We start from the raw sequence: 14,064 nt of genomic DNA, 5'->3' as shown, positions 1-14,064 counted from the left end.
CAAGTTTTCAGTTTCTCCTGTATCTTGCTTGCAATCATTTCTGTTCTATGGAGAAACAAATAAGACATTTCCTTCATTTTCCTTTAAGAAAAGTGCAATCTGTGAATCTCAATTTCTCCTGGAATCCGACAGGCTTTTTTCCCCCCTACCCTCTCCTAAGCAGTTTATATTATCTAGGTTTTTCTTCTTTTCCGCTCTACCTAGACACTACAGAAATGTATGGCGACCCTGGAAAGATCCTTTAGCAATTATTCCTAACACTGGCTCAACTTCTGGGGGCCTCCAGCTTTCTTTTATTTCTGGTGTTCGGAGCCTCTGCTGGTACCACGGGTGACATGGGGATACAAGAAATGAGAAATGCGTGCCCTGTCTTGTCAGCAACAGAAGTTACCCTGAGACACCAGGCTACTTAAGGGAGCCCGTGCAGGCGGCATGGTCTCCCTCTTGCTTCTCTGAGCAGCAGCTCGAGTTGCAAAGCTCTTTTCCACTGCTCTTCGAGAAACGTACATGTATTCAGAAACGGCCCTTAGGAGTCAGGGGGCCTTCTTGTTTGCTTTTCTTAATGATAACTTTCTCAATATAGTAGTGGACTCAACAGGAGGAATTCACAGTTACACACTCAGCCCAAGTAATGGTGGGAGGCCCGGGGTCTTTTGAATTTGCAGGAGTGAATCTTTTGAGGCTGGCAGGGAGGCCGAGGGGGGTCAAGCTTGGCTGCTCTTGGCCGTGGGCTGGTGAGTCATAACCTCAGAACGTGCTCCGGGTTGAAGGGAAGGGACGCTTTAATATCGCGTCTACAAGAGGCCTCCCCCAGCCCAGGACACCTCCTGCCAGCCTCAGGATGAAGGGCCAATGGTCTCCCCATGGTGAGGCTGCTTCTGGAGCTGGGTGACAGCCCACGTGACCCTGGACACCCGGTACCTACAGAACAGGAGCTAGAAATGAACTGTGGTCAGAGATGTCAGAGCTTCCATTATTCACACAACACGGTGTCTCCCTCCGTTTCACATAACTTCACATCACGTAGGGGGGACTAGATAAGGAAATCCAAATAGTCGTTGGTTTAAGGACAGTTGGATACGACTGCTCCCCGAATAATAGGGGGGAAATCTGCACCACTTTCCTTGATTCACTCTTCCGTCTTTGGTCCTTGTAATAATAGAGACTCTTTCTGGAGCGATGGCAAAGAGCCAGCCAGTGTGACAAGTCAAGGCTGTGCAGACGCTGCCCTGTAGAGACCTGTCGACAGCACTTAGAAGGAGTTATCACTGTCTTCTGTGCGCTGGAAAGAAACTGAGTCTCAGAAGAGGAATGCGCGCAGGAGAGAGACACAGAGAGAGAGAGAAAGGGAGAGAGGGAGGGAGAGAGAGAGAGAGAGAGAAGGATATGGCCGTTTTTCAATTTTATATCTGTGAGATGGCTTGATTTCTAAATGGAACACGAAACACATTTCCACTTCCTGGAGGTGCGTGAGTAATCATAGTCTCTCTTCCTAGGTGGGAATCTCCTTCTAGAGCACTCCTTTACCCACAGCAAAGTCCCCTGGACTTGGAGTTGGGATTTTAGGGGTGGGATCCTGCATCCGCCCCTCACTACCTGCTGGTGGCTGGAAGAACAGGAAAAGACAGAACTCCACTCCTCTTCCCAGGACAGAGCAGGGCTGTCTGGTTTTGTCCCCCAGCCACCCTGGAAGGTTGATACCAGTATTACCTATTTAACAAATAGAGATTTTCGGGGCTGAGTAACTTCCCCAAGTTCACAAAGGTCAGGAGAAAGGGGGTGGGGTTTGCAAAGAGCTGACGTTGCCCGTTTCCAAAGCCTGTGCGCTTTCCCATCTGCCACCCTGTCTGGTACCAGGTACTTTCCGAGTCTCCCTTTCTTGATCCGTGAAGCAGGAATCGATGGTATCTTCTTTGTGCTCTTGTTGTGCTGTTGTGTGTGTTAAATATAGTGTCATAAACAATGATGCCTAATGTATCAGCTGACGCATGGCTGGAAAGCAATACGTGCTAATCGCTGTGAAATCAAAATCTCATTTCCAAGGTGTTTTAAGATCTTTTGTCTCCAGCACAGCTTCCTGGATCAAATGGGGACTTAAAGAAAACCTGACTACATTTTGATTGGATACTTTAAAAAGAGAGAAGGGCATGATGGAGAGCATTTTGGCCAATTTGGGCCAAATCTTGTGCTGTGTCTCCAACTGAAGTCTAACTTTGTTGGTTTAAAAGAAATGCTGTTTTCTGTAGACCATGGATTTGATTTCCTTACAGGAACACTTAACCAATGTCTCCATTATGAAAACAGCAATGAGCTATTCTTTGCCTCTCTTCACGGAAAACTTTTGTTCTGAGCTACCATAGGCTTATCTCTCTGTTCCAAACATCTGAGCAACCTCTAACCCCTGTCCTATTCAAAAATAACTTGGGAGATTTTAGGGAAAACAAACCAACCAGCAAAAATGGTTGCCTGGCCCTAAGCCACGAACTTTGGAACTGTATTGGTTTAAATAGTTCTTGAAAACAACAATTTTTTGAGTTCTCTAGGTAATGTACAGCCAAGAATAAGAAATGCCGTTTTGCCAAACTGAACCTTTTCAGCTTTGCAAGATTACCATTCCTCCTCAGGGCCTTTGCACATGCTGTCCCCTCTTCCTAGAACTCTGTTCCCTCTAGGCTTCACTTAACTAGGTCACACTCATCCGTCGGGTCTCAATGAAATACCTCTTTCAATGAGAAACCTTCCCCTCCTGTGGTGAGCAGACCCTAGGGAGTCCCCCGTGATTCCTGCCCCTGTGTTCACACCCTGTGTGATCCCTGCCCCTGTGTTCACACGCTGTGTGATCCCTGCCCCTGTGTGATCCCTGCCCCTGTGTTCACATGCTGCGTGATCCCCTTTTTTTTGAGTCTAGGCAGAACCTGTGACTTGTCCCTTGCCAATAAAATACATGGCAAAAGTGAAGGGATTTTGAAGATATAACAAGGTCCCAAATCCGATGATTTTGAGTTAATCAAGAAGGAATTACAGTGAGTTCCCTACATACGAATGAGTTCCGTTCCAAGAGTGCATTTATAAGTCCAATTTGTTTGCAAATCCAACACAGTTAGCCTAGGTACCCAACTAACACAATCGGCTATACATCGCTGCGTTTACGCTTGCTTCCAGACATCCTGGGCTTGAAATAAAGATGCTGTACTACTGTACTCTACACAGTACTGTACAGTAAAGTACACAAAAGCACAGCCACTTGTAGAGGATGCATGCATGTGACAATGTATGCCAGACACGTGAACTGACTTACGTTATCAGACATGCAAACGCACGTTCACATCTTTGAAAGTTCGCCACTTGAAGGTTCGTATGTAGGCGACTTACTGTATCTTGCTCTCCAGGGCTTGGCTTAATCAGGTAAAAGCCCTGTAGAGAGGGACGAAGCCTTCCCTGGGAGAGACTTTTCTTGCAGGCTTGATGAAATGAGTGGCCAGAGCCATGTTGGACAGGTCCTAATGGCAGGGAACTGTGGGCCCACTCTAGGACCTTAGGGCGACCTCCAGCCAATAAAAAGTCTAGAACTCTCAGTCATTCAAACACAGGGAAATCAATTCTGTCAATAACTTGGATGAGCTTGGAAGCAAATTATTGTCCATTTGAGCCTCCAGATGAGAACACGGCCCAGCTAACCCCTTGATTACTGTCTTGTAAGACCCTGAGCAGAGGACCCAGCTGAGGTGAACCTGGACTCCTGATCTATAGACAGTGTGAAATGATAAACGTGCGTTGCTTCAAGACACTAAGTTTGTGCTAATTTGTTATGCTACGAGAGAAAATTGAACACCTTCTTCATTCTCCCTCACAAATGCTTTCTGGGACTCCTGACATTCTTTGCAGCCCTCAGCACGTCTCTGAATATTGTGTCCAGTTCTGTCTCCCCAGTAGATCGCAAGCTTGGTGAGAGCAGGGCCCTTGCTTACCTTACTTGCTCACTCCTCTGACCCAGCACCTCACTCACTGCCTGACACGTACGTAGCAGGCTCTCAATGATGCCGCTGAATGAGTACATGACTGCATAAGCAAGCAAATCGGGCTGTGTTCCCATTTCTGTCTTTCTACAGAGTCCCATCCACATTCTCCTCCTGGCATTTTCCCTCGCACAAGAGCAGAGCTTGCCAAACTCTGGCTCACAGTCCAAAATCTAGCCTGACACCTAACATCTAGAAGCTTCGTCTGGCCCACGAGTTAACGGTTGTTTTCACATTTTAGAATGGTTGGGAAAAAAAATCTGATAGACTAGTATTTCAGGACACTTGGAGAGTCTATGGAATTCAAAGTTCAGAGTCTACATATCAAGTTTTATTGGTGCAGAGCCAGGCCCATCTGCCTACCTGACGCCTCTACTGGCTTTCTTGCTACAGTGGCAGAGTTGAGAATTTGTGACAGTGACAGCATGGCCCATGGAGACTAAAATATTTACTATCTGGCCCTTTAGAGTAAAGGCCCTGTAGAGTTTGTCGACCTCTGATTTAGAGCTTGAGAACTATGGATGGAGATGGTAGAGTCAGAAGCAGAAGGACGCTTGCCAGGCAGTCAGGCATAGGAGCTTCAGGGCAGAAAGGAGTTTGACATCTCTGGCTTACCTGCCTGGGAAACACCTGGGGAAGGCAGCATTGGGCACAGATGTCAGTGGGGGTGGGGTGGGCGGGGGACAGAGGCAGCGGTGTTGTGGGTGAAGTCCCACTGGAGAGCGATATCAACGTACGGTCACATAAAGTCTGCAGAAAGATGTCTTAAGACCTCACAAAACATTCCCTGAAGGCTCTCAGAAATTAGTGGGGCCGATTCTAGAAAGATCTGAGGGCCTGTAGGATATATCACTGGAGATGAGTCAGCAAAAGTCTGTATCAATATTAACGTGACTCAGTTTGAACCAACTGTTGGTTGCGGATTGGGGACAACCCCTCTGTGCTGCTGAGACATCCTGCCCGCTGGCCACAGACCCTGAAGCTCAGAAACGTGGCCCCCGTCCACAGGCCAAGACAAATCTGAACGAAGAGGTGATTTTCAAACTGTGAAGTCCAGGCGCACATGCTGTCCAAACAGCCACCAAAATAAATCAGAACTAACGTCTATTCTTGTGCATTTTCTTGGTACTTTGTTTACACGCTTTCCCTGAATCTTGAAGTAATGCGTCATTATTGTGGAAAATGCAGAACGTTATAGAAAAATCTAAACGGTTATAATCTCACCACGTGGAAGCAACTTTCTTTGTTTTTTGTTTTGCGGTACGTGGGCCTTTCACCACTGTGGCCTCTCCCGCTGCAGAGCACAGGCTCCGGACGCGCAGGCTCAGCGGCCATGGCTCATGGGCCCAGCTGCTCCGCGGCACGTGGGATCCTCCCGGACCAGGGCACGAACCCACGTCCCCTGCATCGGCAGGCGGACTCCCAACCACTGCGCCACCAGGGAAGCCCGGAAGCAACTATTTTTAAACTTCCAGGCTATTTCCTTTCCATCCTTTTCATTTATTTCCTTCCCTTCCTCCCATTCTTCTCTCTTCCCCTTTTTCTTCTCTCCTGCTTCTCCTTCTCCTATTGTTTTGCATAGACAAGGGCATAATCTCTGTCTAAATGCAACTTTTCTCTTTTTCTTGCCTGCAGTAGTATATGCAATTCTTAGGTGATAGAAAATGTACTGTGAACCAGTACTTCTCAATGAGGGGAGGGGGTGATTTTGTTCCCCAGAGGCCATTTGGCAATGTCTAGAGATGTTTTTGGCTGTCTGAAGTAGAAGGAGGATGGCTCTTAAACATCCCACAACGCACAGGGCAGTAAGTATCTGATTCCCACAACGCACAGGGCAGTAAGTATCTGATTCCCAATGTCAGTAGGACGTCAACGTTGAGGAACCTGGCTGTAGACATACTTTTTGATGGTTGCATATTGTTCTATTGTCTACAAACCTCTTATTTATTTAAACACCAGTCCTCCTGGTTGTTGGATATTTATTTTGATTTTTTTTAACCTAATACAATAATACTGAAACATGCTCATGTGTTTTGAATGAACACAAAATAGAAATCATTTTCCCTCTTTTCCTATAAATACTGGACCAAATTAAAGCTGTGACTATTGTAAATGTCCAAGGATCATGGCCCATCGGTAGCGCAAGCTCCTCAAAAGCACGGCCTGCAATGATGTTTTCTACCCTCAGGGCTTCGCAGACGTCCTGGAGCATAGCAGGTGTTCAGTGGAAACTACTGTACGACGGTTAGTAAACTTCATCAGTGCTTGTTGGTGGGGAAGCACGTCCAGGTTCTTCTACACCATGTTCAGCCCCAACTTCTCCTTCAGTCTCTTTGCGTGAACTTTGTTGAGAATCTAGGCTGGTAGTGAGGCAACAAGCGTTAAGTCACTCTGTCGCTTTTGTGGTGTCCTGCCAGCGTCCCGGGTTTCTCAGCGTTGTTGGCACGAGCGTATGGTTTGTGTGAGATCAGCCACCACAGCGCAGAAGGGCGTCCGTGCAAACACAAGGACTGCATGCCCACTTTACAGATGGGAAGGCTGAGGCCCAGGAGGAAAGCAGCTCCACAAATTTTATACGTCTTCTGACCTATCAGCCACAAGCTAACAAGGGAGGGCCATCACCTCTGCGGCCACTGCGCTAGCCCTCAGTTGAGCTGGGCAGCAGCCCTGCAGAGGCCTCAGGGGCCTGGCTCTGTAACAGCGGAGAAGAAACTTGCCCACCCTGCCCTGGACCCTGCAGCCCACGGGCTCGGCCCCACCTCCCCAGAGCTAGAGCTCCAGCAGAGCTTCTCAAAGTGCAGTCCTGGGCCACTGACATCCCAACCCCTATTAACCTTCAGACTCCCCCCCGCCATGGGCCAAATGTATCGGTGCCCTCTCAGATGCTCAGACATGCTGAAACGGGAGCCCACATTAGGCCTGCCCAACGCTCAGCGAGTGTTCTCTCTAAAGGGCCAGACGGTAAATATTCCAGGCTCTGCGGGCCGCACAGTCACTGATGTAATGGCTCCCCCCGGGCACTGCAGCGAGCAGCTATGGAGGGTGCGTAAGTGGGCGGGGCTGGATGTGGTCCGCGGGCCATAGTTTGCTGACCTCTGGGCCAGACGGGTCAGTCAACCCAAAGAACCTGGAGCCGGAACCCTTGTGTAAGTCGGTCTCCTTTATTCTCATTTGATGACAGGAGACTCTGCATGAGACGCCGGGTGACACACTGGGAGGTCTGGGTTGATGGCGAGCTCTGCTCTCATCAGACTGTGTGGCGTTGGACTCAGTTTCCCCGTCTTGTACCAGTGGACCCCTTGGCCCTCCATCAGCCTTCACCCGTCTGCCTCTTCACTCTCTCGGCCATCTGGCGGCCCCCCTGCCGCCACCTCTGTGTAGGGAGCGGAGGGTGCAGTGGGCCCGCCCAGCCCAGGCCTCGCTTCCCAGAAGCCTCCCTGGCGGCTCCGGGCTGCTCGGCACAGGCCAGCGCTCCAAGGGCCAAGAGTGAGTCAGAGGGCGGGTGCTGGGACTTGCTCCGATCACGCCCTCTCTCCGGGCGCTGCCCTCCATGGCCGGGGCTGGAGGCCCTGGCAGCAAGGGAGGGAGGGGCAGCCCTCCCCCTGCCTCCACCCTTGCACCACCTTGATGGCCTTGGATGGGCAGGATCGGCAGGGCTCCACCTGTAGTCCTGGGCCTCTTCTCCATCCTCATCTGCCCGTCCTTGTTCAGAAACGCCCAGCAGCCCTGAGCAAATGCCCACGCGACCACGGAGTTTCAGTTCTCTTCCACACAGCCTTCCCTCTGCCTGGGATACCGAGGGCCTACCTGGTCCATCCGGCAGATCCCCGCTTACCCCCGTGTGCCGCTGCTTCCGAGAAGCCCTCCCTGGACCCTGAGGAGGCCTCCTCCACTCTTCGATGCCCAGCAACCCTTGCACACACCTCCTCTTGACCACCTCTCAGCACGTGGGCTTTTGTGGTTGCTATTGTGAGCCCACACACCCGGCAGTGACAGTTTCAAGGGCAGGGACTGTCAGTTACTAATCTTTATACCCCCGGCCTCAGCGCAAGCCTTCGTCCATACCGGGAGCTTAATCAATGCATGTCCAGCACGCGTCATAAAGGTCGATTCCATTCTGCGCTCGGAAGAAAATGAAACAGGGCTTTTTCTACCAGGCAGCAAACTGACAGAGACCATTACCCCCAGGAAGTGAAATAAGCAACACTGTGGACTGACTGTGGGGAAACTGAGGTGCGTGAGCGCTGGGAGCCTTCTGATGGGGTGTGGCTATATTCACGCACTTGTGCTTTTGCCTCATTTCTCTTTCTCCCTCACCCACCCCTGGTCTCCTCATGGTGGACACTTTCCAAATTTGGATTTTCAGTCTTCCTTTCCTTTCATTTCTCCGTCTTTAGAATTAAGGTCCTCAAGCTTGAGAAAGCCTCAGAATGTCTTAGGCAGCTCCGTTAATGCTCAGATTTCACCCTGACACGGTGGGGATTAGCAGGGCTTGGGTGGGCTCCAGGAGATGGCATCTCTAACAGGCTCCTGAGGGGCCGGCATGAGGGTGGTCCAGGGGCCACGCTGGGGCAACGCTGCTCCACACTTTCCATCCTGGCTAACTGACCTGTTCTAAGACCTTCAACTGGCGTCTCCACACAAATCGCTACCAGCTACTCACTTATTTGACATGGATTTTCTGAGCGCTGACTCTATGCCAGGTATTGCTCCGGGCCCTGAAAATTGGATGGAGAACCCAAGAATGCTCCTTCCCTCATGGGGGACACGTTCAGCTTTTTGCCCCAGACACTCTTCCATGACATCATTCAGACTGAGTATATCTAAAATGCCAATTCTCACCCTGTCTCCTCCTGTCAGCTGCCCCACCCACCGACCTTCCCACCTGCATCTGGGCACCAGCATTCTCAGTCCGGCCACCCAATTCCTGTGTGGCCTGTGCATTATTTCCTCCATCCTTGTAAGCATCGTGCCTTGTTGATTCTCCACCCACAACATGTATCTCTTTCCATGACCCTTTTCATCACAAACAAGGCGCTTGAAGGTTCACGCTAGAAATCTGCAGGAGACTTACGCTGCCTGCAATCTCTGTGTATTTTAATTCCTTTAGATTGATCTTCCAGTGCAGCGTGTCTCAAGCTACAACATGTATCAGAATGACCTGGAAATCCTGGGGAAAATGAGACCCCAGTTCAGCGGTTCTGGAGGACGGCCCTGAGATTCTGCAGTCTGACACGTTCCCAGGTGATGCTGAGGCTGCCAGTCCGTAGATGTCACTTTGAGAAGCAGGGTCCCAGAGCACATCGCTTGCTCTTTGGAACTCTCTTCTTCATTGACTGTCACCCACTAGGTTAAACCCCTACATTTATTTATTTTTATTGGAGTATAATTGCTTTACAATGTTGTGTTAGTTTCTGCTGTACAACGAAGTGAATCAGCTGTGTGTAAACATATATCCCCTCCCTCTTGGACCTCCCTCCCACCTGCCCCCTCCCCGACCCGTCGAGGTCATCACAGAGCACCGAGCTGAGCTCCCTGTGCTGCACAGCAGATTCCCACTATCTATCCATTTTACACATGTAAACCCCCCAATTTAGACTGACATTCAGGCCCTGAACCTGTTGGCCGTCTTCTTATTCATGTTTCATCTCCCACTGCATAAGTTACTTTCTTTGCATCACAGATCTCCTTCCTGACCTAGTTCCCTACCCTTGTTTATGTAGCTCTCATACCAAGAATGCCACCATCTCTCTCTCCATTCTTATAATCCTTACCCTTCGAGTCAAGTTAAGCCCAGGTCCTATCTCCTCCACTTTTCTGGTTCACAGGCCCCTGGCCAGCCTCTGAACTCCCAAGACACCCACTTTTGATTTTTTTACCTTTGTCTTTATCATGTGCTTTGTCCTGGGACTTTCCAGTTCCTTCCACTACAAGAGTGGAGTGCACTTCCCTGCTCTTGACTTTCTGTTCAGCCGTGTGTCTTATTTTGCCAATAAAACAAAAGGGCAACCAATTTCAAGCCTAGGACTTAAGATATCTTGTGTCTTCCTTTCTGCTCTTGTATGTTTCTGCCACGGCCGTGAAGAGTTCATGACCGGACAAGCCCGCCGATCCCAGGAGGAGTACGAGAGACACGTGGGGTGGAATCAAGTTGACACCACAGCTGATCACCGGAAGTGTGAGTGAGCCCAGGCAGGATCAGCAAGGGCGCTCTCTGCACTCAGCCTGGACGGCCCATTCTAGACAACCCACACTTCCTGGGAGTCAAATGAATGCTTATTTTTGCAACAAAAATTGAGATTTTGTGGTCATTTATTATGCAACTATAGCTAACCAAAAGAGGCATGTATCTTTTTAAGCTACTATTTTTAAAATTGAAGTATAGTTTATTTATAATATGGTGTTAGTTTCAGGTGTACAGCACAGTGATTCAGTCTCTCTCTCTCTCTCTCTCTCTATACACACACATGCTTATATATATTCCTTTTCAGATTCTTTCCTCTTACACGTTATTATAACATAGTTCCCTGTTGCTATACAGTAGGTCCTTTTCATCTATGTTACATATAGTAGTGTGTATATGTTAATCCCAACCTCCTAATTTATCCCTCCCCCAACCCCACTTTCCCCTTCGGTAACCAGAAGTTTGTTTTCTATGTCTCTGTTAAGCTACTAATTTTTGAGCAACACTTGTGGGCACCATGCTAAGGGGTTCACGTACTGTGAGCTCATAGACTCCTCTCCTCGTTACAATGCTATGAGGTGGATACTGACATTATTCCAATAGTACAGATGAAGAAATCAAGATTCAGGGTAATAAAATGAGCGCAGCTGTCTGGGTAGGTGCTTCTCAAACAAATGCTCACTCCTGAGGCCTGTCTTTCCAATGACTATCCTGTCCTCTGAGGGATATAGGTATGTGTGGATACACAGAAGGTATTTGGATTTGGTTAGGGCAAGAGGGAGCCTGGATGCTTTAGCAGCATGCAGGCAGAATCACACCATCTTTAAAGCGAGCTCCAATGTCTAGGAACCCCATCCCGAGAAGGCGATTGTGGCCATTCTGGTGCCTTTAAAATACTGCACAAACCAGGGGGGTGGGTTTGCTGTTAATGGCGCTGCCTATCTGGTTTTGAGGACTCGAACCCAGACTTTGCTGGGTTGACTCCAAAGGTCTAGGAACTTTGTGTTCCCCAACAGGGCAGGCAGCCAGAACCCGTGTGTTCTTTAACTATTTGTGCCTTTGGGTTTGCAATGGCCATGGAAAACAGGGGAAAAATAATAATGATAGGAGTGCTTACGTTGTGCTGGGATCTTCAGCCAGAATGATCTTTCAGAATGCACAGAGGACAGTATCACACCTTGACTTAATCCCTTTGACAATTTCTTTGGAACCTGTCAAGTCAAAGCACAAATCCTTCACGTGACCCAGAGTGGCCTCAATCTCTGTCTTGTTCTCTCTGCTTTTAGGGTCACCACACTTTCTTTGGATCTCTGAATATATTATCACACCTTCTCCAGGCTCTGAGTCTTTGCATATTTGTCCCCTTGGTGTACAAAGCCGTTTCTTTTCCCTTTACCTGTCTAATCTCTACTTACCCTCCAGGTCTATACGACAGCCTGTTCCTCAGAGAAGCCCTTTCCCAACCTCTCCGACAAGTTCAAGTCCTTCCATAGTGGCCGTTCTCAGAGCTGATAGTAGACAGTGAACTTGGGCACACCACTATAACCATACCAGTTAAAATAGTGAAAATATTTCTGTAGTTGTTGACGATTAACTATGGCTCTGAGCCCCCAGTGCCAAGCTCTGGTCAATCTGTCCTTCCCTGGACCACTGCCCCCTGCCTACTCCCCACTTCTACATGATTGAGCGACTCAAGGTTTCTCGCGTGGCACTGCAGAGGACTTGCAGAACTGCGATCTGGGTTTGCAGCCAGCTCTGATTAGACTCGGCCGATTCTGCTTGGTCCGTCAAGCCCATGCTCATACTTCCCCCTATGACTATTTGTCTAATGATTATATTGTTTGACAGTGAGTATTTCCCTTCTTTGCTATGTCTGGATCTCCAGAAAGCAGGGCCAAGTTTTGGAGTGTAGAAGGCGTGGCGCCCAAGAGATCCAACATATGTACATGTTAACTGCATATGCCATTCGTCCTCACAACGGCTCCAAGACGTAAGAATGCTCATTACACCCATTTTATTATACCAGCAAGGCTTCAGAAGAAGAAAGGACATGCATACTGACAAGAAAGAGATGGAGGAAACGCCAGGCTCTAAGGCGCGGGGCTCTACAGTCTTGGGACATCACAGGAGCTGCCAGGGGTCTTAACGGCTGCTCTTTGGAGATGCTGCCATGAAATGGTTGGGGAGGGGGCCACAGTGGCCATACCCCAGCAGCTGTCTCCTGTAGATGTAGCCGAAGTTTCTAATGCAGTTGTACCTGGGGCTGCCCAGCTGTGTCAGCAGCTGAGACATGTGCTACCAGCCACGTTATGCTGGGGTGCAGTTGAGGCTCACATCCCTCCCATTTTGGTCTCCATCTGGGTGGCTGGCAGCCCCCAACGTGGTCCCCCATGGCCCCTGCCCCCTTGATATGCATGTCCTTGTGTTATCCACTCTCCAAGAGTGTGGGCTGGACCTACTGGCTGACTTCTAACAAATAGGCTATGGTAGCAATGATTGGATGCCACTTCCAAGATGAGGTTGTGAAGATAATGCGGTTTCCACCTTGCTTACTCTCTCTTGCTCCCTTCTTCTCGGAAGGAAGTCAGCTGCCACTTCATGTACTGCCCTATGAACAGGCCCACGTGTCAAGAAACTGAAGGAATGCTCCCTAGCCAACAGCCAGCAAGGAACTGAGGCCCTGAGCGCAGCAGTCTGCAAAGGACTGAGTGCTGCCAACTGAACTTGAACCTTTAGATGAGACTATAGCCCTGCCCAACACCTGGATGGCAGCCTTAGGAGAAACTTTAAGGCAAAGGCACCCAGCTAAGCCACACCTGAGCTCCTAACCCACAGGAACTGTGAGATAATAGACGTTTACTGTTTTAAACCGCTAGATTTTGGGGGCCATTTGTTACCCAGCTATAGATAACTGACACAGTTTGTTAAGGTAGTATTCCAACATGTTTTTTTTTTAAACTGCAGGATAAAATTAACACCTGTGCATAAACACTTGAATCTCTATTCTAAGGATTTAGTTTTGGCTTATATTTAGCTCTTCCTGAATCTACACATAAATATTCAAATTCGCTTAACGTTGAATGGAGACCCACCATGTGCCAGACTGTGGGCTGTGGATTCCTGGAAATGAAGACCTTGTCTCACGCACCTCTGCACCACGGGACCTAGCACAAGGCTATCCCATAACAGCTATTCAATAACTATGTGCTAAATTAAATGATCTCATCACCAGTTAGCTATTATGACCCACATCTTACTGACAGAGTTTAAATGATTTAGAGGGGGTCATATAAGAGGAGTTAGGTCTTGCACCCACATTCTAAGGCTGCCATCTGGGAACCCCAGAACTTCTACATAGTGGGTAAACTAGCCCACTACAATCTCAAATGGCGTTGCTTCCCTTCGGCCCTAAAATACCAGCTCAAAATAAGCAGGTGGCTTAAAAAATGCTTTTATTCAAGGATTTTATCCAAAAAAGCTTTGCTATCCTTTTCTTTCCCCCTTAAGTACAGTGAAATGGCCTTTACCATATTTTAAATGGATTCCTGGGATATAGTTCCTCAAGGATAACATGTTAGAAGTAAGTAACAATTAGGTTATTTTCGTCTCAGTAATAACGTTCATGGAGAAGTTGGTGTTGCTCTCTGAGTTAATAAGAAACACGTGCAGCAAAAGCATGAGACTGCAGATAAAGCCACTGGCAAGAAATGGTCTGTTTAAATACCAGAAAACAGCCCGTATCCAAACAGGTATGTGATAAAACAGTATAAATAAACTGCTCTGTATGCAGTTTAGCCCAAGCAAAATTGTGTAAGAAACTTTCCTTCTGCTCTGAAAAAAAAAAAAAAAAAAAAATATATATAT

Source organism: Stenella coeruleoalba (assembly GCF_951394435.1).
Source record: "Stenella coeruleoalba genome assembly, chromosome: 20".
Taxonomy (NCBI): Eukaryota; Metazoa; Chordata; class Mammalia; order Artiodactyla; family Delphinidae; genus Stenella; species Stenella coeruleoalba.
Note: the sequence above shows the minus strand (reverse complement) of the source record.